At 38.9% G+C, this 12162-nt stretch overlaps 1 protein-coding gene across 1 annotated transcript in view; it reads right to left on the minus strand.

The window, feature by feature from the left end:
* The window catches only part of CRYBG2 (crystallin beta-gamma domain containing 2), a 161614-nt gene that overhangs the window by 68847 nt on the left and 80605 nt on the right, over window positions 1-12162 (minus strand). The gene's annotated exons all lie outside the window — the stretch shown is intronic.

The following is a 12162-nucleotide window of genomic DNA, read 5'->3' on the forward strand; positions in this document are numbered from 1 at the left end:
GTGCCTGCCATTCAAAAATCAAGAATGGACTTAATCTATAAAATATTCTATGAAGATCTAAATGATATTCTTAAGAACCTGATGATTTTTTCTCCTTCAGCATGGAAATATGCAGTACCCTTTCATGTATATATTTTATAGTACTTTTTATCTTTATCCCTGGCTACCTTCTAAATCTTCAGTTACAAGTGAATAAAAATACCTGTTTTATTTAACAACAAAACAGGTGTTCAAAACCAAACCAACCAAGATGAAAAAATAAAATATTTAAGATATATTCACAAAGAACACACAAAACCTGTATCATTCTTGGGGAAGCACAATATGAGCAAGGGGTCATTAGAAGATGTGGTGCCCTTAACGCACAAAAGTTTATTTTGTAAAAGTTCACATTAAATTTTGTGAACAAATACATCTGAATGACCATACTGTGTACAATGTGTGTACTAAAGTTTATAGTATCTCCCCCATCATTGCAAAGTGGAGCATACTATGCTGTATTTTAACATTATATTTCAGAGTATAACATGCTGATTCTACATCTGAGCCAAGAAGTTACAGTGCAGGTCACACAGCTCACAGATGATGAAGCCCTTGCTTTTTTAGATTTTAGTCTACTTTATAGTATTCCCTTTATGCACTTCCTATTCTATCCAATAGGGTTACAGCTACCTGCCTCACTCACACCCACACTCTCTCAAAACTTCAGGATTCCTAAAAGGGTTCATTTGTCTTCATTCACCACCTGATCTTCCTCTTTAAAGGGATACTATAAGTGCCAGGAATACAAAGCAGTATTCCTGGCTCTATAGCTCCTCCTGTTTCCCCTATCCCTTTTGCCCCCTGTCTAGGGTAAATAAAGGGATGTCCCTCAGCGCTGAGTCAACGCTCCACCCCCTCCTACGCCTGCAACGAGCAAGTGGTAAATGCTGTGCATGCATTAGACCTTCCCCATAAGAAAGCATTGAATCAGTGCTTTCCTAAGGGCAAAAATCTGACGCTGGATGTCCTCATGCAGATCGTGAGGACATCCAGAGTCAGATACTGGACCAAAAGTCTGTTTCGATTCAGGAAGCTCTCTAGTGGGTGTCTGGTAGACAGCCACTGTGGGAAGACTTAGAGCTGCAATGAAAATATATTGCAGTTTCTCTGAAACTGCAATGTTTACATGGACACTATAGGCACCCAGACCACTTCAGCTCATTGAAGTGGTCTCTGTGCATAGTCCCAACTCCACCAACCCTGCAAAGGTAATTATTGCAGCTTTTAAAAAAACGCAATTATTACTTTTGAGAGTTCACCCCACCTCGTGTGGGAGCTATAGTGCTATAGTGGAAACAATTCTGCAAATATCAAATGCGGGCTACAAAATTAATAAAAGGAATGGAACATATCAGCTATGAAGAAAGGTTAACAAATTTAAACCTATTTAATTTAGAAAAACGTCGCCTGAGAGAGGATATGATAACATTATACAAATATATTCGGGGCCAATACAAACCATTGTGTGGAAATCTATTCACAAACCGGACTTTACATAGGACACGAGGCCATGCGTTTAGACTGGAAGAAAGAAGATTTCGTCTAAGGCAAAGGAAAGGTTTTTTTACTGTAAGAACAATCAGGATGTGGAATTCTCTGCCTGAAGAAGTGGTTTTATCAGAGTCCATACAGATGTTCAAACAGCTACTAGATGCATACTTGCAAAGACAGAATATTCAAGGATATAATCTTTCAATGTAGGATAATAACTGCTTGATTCAAGGATAAATCTGACTGCCATTCTGGGGTCAAGAAGGAATTTTTTGTCCTAGCTTGTTGCAAAATTGTGCTTCAAACTGGGTTTTTTTTTTCTTTTTTTTTTTCTTTTGGATCAACAGCAAAAAACAGGTGTGAGGAAGGCTGAACTTGATGGACGCAAGTCTCTTTTCAGCTATCTAACTATGTAACTAATCAAACAGGAAAATAAGCCTAAATAGATGAATCAATCGTTGAAAGGTAGTAACAAACTGAAACAGTTTTGAAGAGCAAGACATACAATGTCTCCATTCCAGCCGCAAATTGTAACAGTCTCAATAATAGCCTATTCATTACTCAGACAAAGGCCTTGATTTAACCCCTTAAGGACATATGACATGTGTGACATGTCATGATTCCCTTTTATTCCAGAAGTTTGGTCCTTAAGGGGTTAAAGGACCAATATGGTGCCAGGAAAACATACTCGTTTTCCTGGCTCTTTAGGGTACTTGGGTCCCTCTCACCCTCTGGGTCGCCCTCCCGCCGGGCTCTAGGGTGAAGAAAGGGTTGGGAATCTCCTCCTTCTTCTGCCATCATCGGCTGAATGGCAATGTGCGGCAGGAGCACCGCGCATTCAGACAGTTTCATAGGAAAGCGCCTCTAGCGGCTGTCAATGAGACAGCAACTAGAGTTTCTCTGAAACTGCTATGTTTACAGCAGGCAGGGTTAACCCCAGATGGACCTGGCAGCCACACCACTTCATTAAACTGCTTGGTTGCTTCATCTAAGTGTTGCTTCTAAGTGTGTGTGTGTGGTTGGAGATATTCTGGAGAGTTTTACAGAAGCTTCAACTGTCTAAGAGCTGTGCTAAGAGTTCTTTTTTACTGTTACAGGTAAGATTCATCTGTAGGAAAAGGTTACTGACTGCACAAGGTTTGATTTCCTGTTGGTAATTATAAGGCATTTGATTGGATTAGGTAGCTACTTGCTATTGATTGCTATTTAAATTAGCTATTGTTTGCTAATAAGCAGAGGCCTACCCAGGTGTTAAACATTCCTAGTGGGAGGTGATTTTAGGAGTATATAAGGGTAGTTGTCATTAGCTTGGCTAATAGAGCTTGGTTGCTTCATCTAAGTGTTGCTTCTAAGTGTGTGTGTGGTTGGAGATATTCTGGAGAGTTTTACAGAAGCTTCAACTGTCTAAGAGCTGTGCTAAGAGTTCTTTTTTACTGTTACAGGTAAGATTCATCTGTAGGAAAAGGTTACTGACTGCACAAGGTTTGATTTCCTGTTGGTAATTATAAGGCATTTGATTGGATTAGGTAGCTACTTGCTATTGATTGCTATTTAAATTAGCTATTGTTTGCTAATAAGCAGAGGCCTACCCAGGTGTTAAACATTCCTAGTGGGAGGTGATTTTAGGAGTATATAAGGGTAGTTGTCATTAGCTTGGCTAATAGAGCTTGGTTGCTTCATCTAAGTGTTGCTTCTAAGTGTGTGTGTGGTTGGAGATATTCTGGAGAGTTTTACAGAAGCTTCAACTGTCTAAGAGCTGTGCTAAGAGTTCTTTTTTACTGTTACAGGTAAGATTCATCTGTAGGAAAAGGTTACTGACTGCACAAGGTTTGATTTCCTGTTGGTAATTATAAGGCATTTGATTGGATTAGGTAGCTACTTGCTATTGATTGCTATTTAAATTAGCTAGTGTTTGCTAATAAGCAGAGGCCTACCCAGGTGTTAAACATTCCTAGTGGGAGGTGATTTTAGGAGTATATAAGGGTAGTTGTCATTAGCTTGGCTAATAGAGCTTGGTTGCTTCATCTAAGTGTTGCTTCTAAGTGTGTGTGTGGTTGGAGATATTCTGGAGAGTTTTACAGAAGCTTCAACTGTCTAAGAGCTGTGCTAAGAGTTCTTTTTTACTGTTACAGGTAAGATTCATCTGTAGGAAAAGGTTACTGACTGCACAAGGTTTGATTTCCTGTTGGTAATTATAAGGCATTTGAATTGATTAGGTAGCTACTTGCTATTGATTGCTATTTAAATTAGCTATTGTTTGCTAATAAGCAGAGGCCTACCCAGGTGTTAAACATTCCTAGTGGGAGGTGATTTTAGGAGTATATAAGGGTAGTTGTCATTAGCTTGGCTAATAGAGCTTGGTTGCTTCATCTAAGTGTTGCTTCTAAGTGTGTGTGTGGTTGGGGATATTCTGGAGAGTTTTACAGAAGCTTCAACTGTCTAAGAGCTGTGCTAAGAGTTCTTTTTTACTGTTACAGGTAAGATTCATCTGTAGGAAAAGGTTACTGACTGCACAAGGTTTGATTTCCTGTTGGTAATTATAAGGCATTTGATTGGATTAGGTAGCTACTTGCTATTGATTGCTATTTAAATTAGCTATTGTTTGCTAATAAACAGAGGCCTACCCAGGTGTTAAACATTCCTAGTGGGAGGTGATTTTAGGAGTATATAAGGGTAGTTGTCATTAGCTTGGCTAATAGAGCTTGGTTGCTTCATCTAAGTGTTGCTTCTAAGTGTGTGTGTGGTTGGAGATATTCTGGAGAGTTTTACAGAAGCTTCAACTGTCTAAGAGCTGTGCTAAGAGTTCTTTTTTACTGTTACAGGTAAGATTCATCTGTAGGAAAAGGTTACTGACTGCACAAGGTTTGATTTCCTGTTGGTAATTATAAGGCATTTGATTGGATTAGGTAGCTACTTGCTATTGATTGCTATTTAAATTAGCTATTGTTTGCTAATAAGCAGAGGCCTACCCAGGTGTTAAACATTCCTAGTGGGAGGTGATTTTAGGAGTATATAAGGGTAGTTGTCATTAGCTTGGCTAATAGAGCTTGGTTGCTTCATCTAAGTGTTGCTTCTAAGTGTGTGTGTGGTTGGAGATATTCTGGAGAGTTTTACAGAAGCTTCAACTGTCTAAGAGCTGTGCTAAGAGTTCTTTTTTACTGTTACAGGTAAGATTCATCTGTAGGAAAAGGTTACTGACTGCACAAGGTTTGATTTCCTGTTGGTAAGATTCATCTGTAGGAAAAGGTTACTGACTGCACAAGGTTTGATTTCCTGTTGGTAATTATAAGGCATTTGATTGGATTAGGTAGCTACTTGCTATTGATTGCTATTTAAATTAGCTATTGTTTGCTAATAAGCAGAGGCCTACCCAGGTGTTAAACATTCCTAGTGGGAGGTGATTTTAGGAGTATATAAGGGTAGTTGTCATTAGCTTGGCTAATAGAGCTTGGTTGCTTCATCTAAGTGTTGCTTCTAAGTGTGTGTGTGGTTGGAGATATTCTGGAGATAAGCTGGAGGTAATCCGAGGTATTCAGGAGGATAAATAAAAAGTTAAGGGTTGTTTGATTTCAATTATTCACCTGGCAGGAATGGCAGACTTAGTTCAGTGTAATAGTTGCTTTGCATTTGTTTCACGTTCCACTTTTTGGAGATTTGGTTGTTGTCTAATCTGTAGACAGTTCTCTATTTTGCGGCAGGAGATTGTATTTTTGAAGTCTGAGATTTGTAAATTATCTGGTAAACAAACTCAGGCTGGAACTGCTGCAAAGCCACTGCCGCAGAGTAATACTAGGAATGGCAGATGGATTACTGTAGGATCTGGTAGACTTGGAGTTGTGGATAAAAGGCATATTGCACAGTCTGTTGCTCTACATAATTCATTTTCTGCACTTTCAGAGTGTAGTGGTGTTGTGCAGAGAGGCACTGAGGCTAGTGGTGTTGTGCAGAGAGGCACTGAGGCTAGTGGTGTTGTGCAGAGAGGCACTGAGGCTAGTGGTGTTGTGCAGAGAGGCACTGAGGCTAGTGGTGTTGTGCAGAGAGGCACTGAGGCTAGTGGTGTTGCGCAGAGAGGCACTGAGGCTAGTGGTGTTGCGCAGAGAGGCACTGAGGCTAGTGGTGTTGTGCAGAGAGGCACTGAGGCTAGTGGTGTTGTGCAGAGAGGCACTGAGGCTAGTGGTGTTGTGCAGAGAGGCACTGAGGCTAGTGGTGTTGTGCAGAGAGGCACTGAGGCTAGTGGTGTTGTGCAGAGAGGCACTGAGGCTAGTGGTGTTGTGCAGAGAGGCACTGAGGCTAGTGGTGTTGTGCAGAGAGGCACTGAGGCTAGTGGTGTTGTGAAGAGAGGCACTGAGGCTAGTGGTGTTGTGAAGAGAGGCACTGAGGCTAGTGGTGTTGTGAAGAGAGGCATTGAGGCTAGTGGTGTTGTGCAGAGAGGCACTGAGGCTAGTGGTGTTGTGCAGAGAGGCTTGGTGAGGCCTAATAGAAAGCAGTTGTTGGTGGGGGATTCCATCATAAGAGGTGTGGAGATGGACAATGGTGGTCTTGTGAGGTGTCTTCCCGGAGCTACTGCTCACAGAGACAGGAGACGTATCGGTAATATTGTTAAGCAAGCAAAGCAGGAAGGGGAATTGGATGTACTTGTCCATTTAGGGACAAATGACTTGGCTTGCAATGAGGTTTCAGAGGTTAAGGAAGTTTTTAGTGTTTTTGCCAATGATATACGGCAGGTTGCTTCCACATTGTCATTCTCTGAAGTTCTGCCTGTGCATAACACTCAGAATGACAGGCGGATGCGTATTAGGGACTTTAACTTGTGGCTTGGTGAATGGTGTCGGGAGCAAGGATTTGGCTTTATTGCTCATGGTAGCTCTGTTTGGAATGGAAATAAACTGTACAAAAAAGATGGTTTGCATCTTTCTCAAAAGGGAACAAATGTTCTCAGTGAGCAGTTCAGAGGTTTTGCTAGGATGTATTTAAACTAGGAGGGGGGGGCAAAAGGGTGATAAAACATCAATCCAATTGTCCCCCAAAACAAGGACAGAAGGTGCCTGTAGCAAGTGTGTTAAAAAATGATAAGCTTAGAGTCATGTCTACAAATGCTCGCAGTTTAGGGAATAAGATCCATGAACTTGTGGCAATAATGGCAACTGATAGTGTAGATTTAGTCGCTGTTACTGAGACATGGTATAATGAGAAAAATGACTGGGACATAGCAATACCAGGGTACTCTTTATATAGAAAAGACAGGGAAGGCAAGAAAGGGGGAGGGGTGGCCCTGTATGTAAAGAATAGCATAAAATCTAGTCTAATAAAGGTTAGTGAGGCGAACATAGAGTCAGTTTGGGTTACGTTAGAATTTGGTAATCACACAGTAACTCGTGTAGGTGTGATTTATAGGCCCCCAGGACAAATTGAAGAGTTAGATAATCTACTAGTTGAAGAAATAGCTAAAATGACAATGAAGGGGGAAGTTATCATCATGGGTGACTTTAATCTTCCTGATATAAATTGGAAACCAAAAATAGCTACTTGTGCCAGGAGCACACATATTCTAAACTCCCTACTGGGATTGTCTCTAAAACAAGTCGTTGAGGAGCCAACTCGTAAAGAGGCCATACTAGATTTAGTGTTAACAAATGGAGATTTGGTATCAGATATTACTGTAGGTGAAAGTTTAGGATCCAGTGATCATCAGTCAGTGTGGTTTAATATAAGAACAGTGACTGAGTCACACCACACAAAAACAAAAGTTTTAGACTTTAGAAAAACAGACTTTTCCAAAATTAGAATATGTGTAAAGGAGTCATTATCAGACTGGAGCAATTTAAATGGAGTCCAAAAGAAATGGGATTATTTAAAAGTTGCACTACTGAAGGCAACAGAAAATTGCATTAGGCTTGTCAGTAAAAGCAAAAAATTCAAGAAACCACTGTGGTACTCCACAGATGTAGCCAAGATAGTAAAAAACAAAAAGTTAGCATTTAGTAATTATAAAAAAACCCAGAGTGAGGAAGACAGAATGACCTATAAGATTAGGCAGAAAGAGGCTAAGCAAGTTATAAGAGCTTCCAAATCACACACAGAAGAGAAAATAGCACAGTCAGTAAAAAAGGGGGACAAAACCTTTTTTAGATACATAAATGAGAAAAGAAAAGTAAAACAAGGATTAGTTAGATTAAAAACAAAAGAAGGAAGGTATGTAGATGAGGATAAAGGTCTAGCTGACTGCCTCAATGAATATTTTTGTTCGGTATTTACAGATGAAAATGAAGGAAAGGGACCTCAGTTAAGAAAAAGGATAAATGAGTCATTTATTACACGTGAGTTTACAGAGGAAGAGGTTCTATTTCAACTGTCAAAAGTAAAGACAAATAAGTCAATGGGACCTGATGGAATACACCCAAAGCTATTAAAAGAGCTTAGTGGTGTACTAGCAAAACCATTAACAGATTTATTTAACCAATCATTGATAACAGGAGTAGTCCCAGAAGATTGGAAGTTAGCGAATGTTGTGCCCATTCACAAGAAAGGTAATAGGGAGGAGTCGGGCAACTATAGGCCAGTAAGCCTAACTTCAGTAGTGGGGAAAGTGATGGAAACCATGTTAAAGGATAGGATTGTTGAACATCTAAAAACACACGGATTTCAAGATCAGAGACAACATGGGTTTACTTCAGGGAGATCATGCCAAACTAATCTTATTGATTTTTTTGATTGGGTAACTAAAATTATAGATCAGGGTGGTGCAGTAGACATTGCTTACCTCGATTTCAGTAAGGCTTTTGACACTGTTGCACATAGAAGGCTTATCAACAAACTACAATCTTTGAGTTTGGATTCCAATATTGTTGAATGGGTAAGGCAGTGGCTGAGTGACAGGAAACAGAGGGTTGTAGTCAATGGAGTATATTCAAAGCTTGGGCTTGTCACCAGTGGGGTACCTCAGGGATCTGTACTTGGACCCATTCTCTTTAATATTTTTATTAGTGATATTGCAGAAGGTCTTGATGGTAAGGTGTGTCTTTTTGCGGATGATACTAAGATATGTAACAGGGTTGATGTTCCAGGAGGGATAAGCCAAATGGAAAATGATTTAGGTAGACTAGAAAAATGGTCAGAGTTGTGGCAACTGACATTTAATGTGGATAAGTGCAAGATAATGCATCTTGGACGTAAAAACCCAAGGGCAGAGTACAGAATATTTGATAGAGTCCTAACCTCAACATCTGAGGAAAGGGATTTAGGGGTGATTATTTCTGATGACTTAAAGGTAGGCAGACAATGTAATAGAGCAGCAGGAAATGCTAGCAGAATGCTTGGTTGTATAGGGAGAGGTATTAGCAGTAGAAAGAGGGAAGTGCTCATGCCATTGTACAGAACACTGGTGAGACCTCACTTGGAGTACTGTACACAGTACTGGAGACCCTATCTTCAGAAGGATATTGATACCTTAGAGAGAGTTCAAAGAAGGGCTACTAAACTGGTTCATGGATTGCAGGATAAAACTTACCAAGAAAGGTTAAAGGATCTTAACATGTATAGCATGGAGGAAAGACGAGACAGGGGGGATATGATAGAAACATTTAAATACATAAAGGAATCAACACAGTAAAGGAGGAGACTATATTTAAAAGAAGAAAAACTACCACAACAAGAGGACATAGTCTTAAATTAGAGGGACAAAGGTTTAAAAATAATATCAGGAAGTATTACTTTACTGAGAGGGTAGTGGATGCATGGAATAGCCTTCCAGCTGAAGTGGTAGAGGTTAACACAGTAAAGGAGTTTAAGCATGCGTGGGATAGGCATAAGGCTATCCTAACTATAAGATAAGGCCAGGGACTAATGAAAGTATTTAGAAAACTGGGCAGACTAGATGGGCCGAATGGTTCTTATCTGCCGTCACATTCTATGTTTCTATGTTTCTATGTCTGAGTGCCTATAGTGGTCCTTTAATATTTTGGATAAGCATTTCAAATGATTTAATATTATTGTATAAACTTTTACAATATTAAAATATCATAAAATATTCTATATGTAAAATATATCAATATGTAAAAAAAACATTAAAATATTAAAATATTTTTCAAAATACTAAATCATTTTAAACATTTATCAAAAAATAATATTTAATTTGAAAAGTGTATCCAAAAATATTAATTCGAGGAGTAAAGTCCTGGGGTATAAACTACTGGTCAGGAAATCTTCCTAGCCAAACAAGTCTTTTTGAGTACTGCAAAGGATCTCTCACCTAAACAGTTATCCTACAAGGGATCTCTCCCTAAATAATTATCAGGCCCTTGATATATACACCCCAGAACACATAATGCATATCATGTACTAAGGATGCATTTTGTAAACAAATGATCTGCAGAATTCACAGTTAAAATCTATGGAATTATTTTGGTAGATAAATCATTTGGAAAGTTTATCCTAAAATATTAAATTGAGGCAGCCAATTGAGGCGCAAGCGATCTACAATACCTCTCTGACTCAAGGTCCCATAACTATTACTATCTCCTCTGCATTATGCATACCTCGATCGCATTAAAGGAACACTATAGTCACCTAAATTACTTTAGCTAAATAAAGCAGTTTTAGTTTAAAGATCATTCCCCTGCAATTTCACTGCTCAATTCACTGTCATTTAGGAGTTAAATCACTTTGCTTCTGTTTATACAGCCCTAGCCACACCTCCCCTGGCTATGATTGACAGAGCCTGCATGAAAAAAAAAAACTGGTTTCACTTTCAAACAGATGTAATTTACCTTAAATAATTGTATCTCAATCTCTAAATTGAACTTTAATCACATACAGGAGGCTCTTGCAGGGTCTAGCAAGCTATTAACATAGCAGGGGATAAGAAAATCTTAATTAAACAGAACTTGCAATAAAGAAAGCCTAAATAGGGCTCTCTTTACAGGAAGTGTTTATGGAAGGCTGTGCAAGTCACATGCAGGGAGGTGTGACTAGGGTTCATAAACAAAGGGATTTAACTCCTAAATGGCAGAGGATTGAGCAGTGAGGCTGCAGGGGCATGTACTATACACCAAAACTGCTTCATTAAGCTAAAGTTGTTCAGGTGACTATAGTGTCCCTTTAAGTTGTGCTTCTAACTTGTTCTTTACAAAACGAAACAAGCATCTGTTGTTTTCTTCAGCTGATGGCTGATAGGTTAATAAACAAACTGGGGATGTAAGTAGATTATCCACACTAACTTCAACAGACAGAATAGGGAACAAGATTAACAAGCCATCTCCTGTTTTAGTAATGTCTCCTTTATTCACTAAAGAACTGACAATACTTAATAGTGCAAACACATTTTAGCTGATTTGTAGGCTGTTCCCGCTAAGTAGAAGCCCATGTTCAAAATGTCAATCAAGTCTCCCTTCCTCTGAGTTAGAAATCCACCAAACCTAGACATGTGTCTCATCATCACACAGGCCTCATTAGTGAGATACACATGCATACTTTCCTCGAGACAGGCAAATACAAGTTTCTGTTGATATATATATCTGTAAACAAGAATACCTCATGACAATCTGTAAACAAGAATAGTCATGAAATTGGAATTATTTATTTAAACACAACATTACAACCTTTCCTGCTAAAAGTATTTTCCAAGGTCCACCAGGAGAGTGGTAATGACATTTATTATAATATGTACTTGTTTAGAAACCTTTTTTTTTGTAAATGGCACTGTATAAATAATATATAATACAAGCAGTCCATGTTTTGGTTATATTTCAACACAGCCACATCCAAACCCCATATAAAATGACTATACTTTCTATTATTTATACAATGCTATTAAAAAAAAAAAAAAAAAAAAAAAAAAAAAGATTTCGAACTGCATAAAAGTACATATTATAATAAATGTCATTACCACTCTCCTGGCGGAAGTTGGAAAATACTATTAGCAGGAAAAGTTGTAATGTTTTGTTAAAAAAACTGAAAAAATAAATAATTCCAATTTCATGACGTATTCTTGTTTACAGATTGTTTTGTGAATAATATACACAGCAATTTCAGTAAGCCCTGTATTCTATGGCAAGCAGATATGTCAGAAGTGATGTTAATGGAATCACCCAGCTGTCCTCCACATCATAGATGTGCCTTATTCAAGGACCATATAGAAATTCTCACCTTTCTGCAGAACGTCAACGATGTTTTTAAAGAAATGAAAGTTAATTATTTGACACAATAAATACTTGGTGTGAGCAGGTATCAGGTATCTGTCAAGTATGTTTAGCTACTTAGTTTATAATTCTAACAACACACATACTATTTACGAACAGACGCCTGCTTTGCCAACTTACCCCAATGTTCTCAGTCTCAGGGCATGAACCCACAAGGCAACATCAGGGCAGAGGAAATCCCAGGGCACTCCCCATTCCGTTCTATCATGCAATGTATGTACTTCCCCAGTCTCTCATTCCTACCCCTCCCCATCATCTGGACTTTGTATCTTTGTGAGAGAATACAGAGTTCATACTTAACACTGTAGCCAAGCCCTGCAGATTCAAGGGTTCAATGGGCATCTGTGTGGGAAGGATATTTGTTACCGAAGAGAAATCAGTACAGGCACCCAACCTCATACTGCATCCCAACACTATGAAACGCCAATGGTGA

This window comes from Pelobates fuscus, chromosome 1 (assembly GCF_036172605.1).
Source record: "Pelobates fuscus isolate aPelFus1 chromosome 1, aPelFus1.pri, whole genome shotgun sequence".
In the NCBI taxonomy this organism is placed as follows: Eukaryota; Metazoa; Chordata; class Amphibia; order Anura; family Pelobatidae; genus Pelobates; species Pelobates fuscus.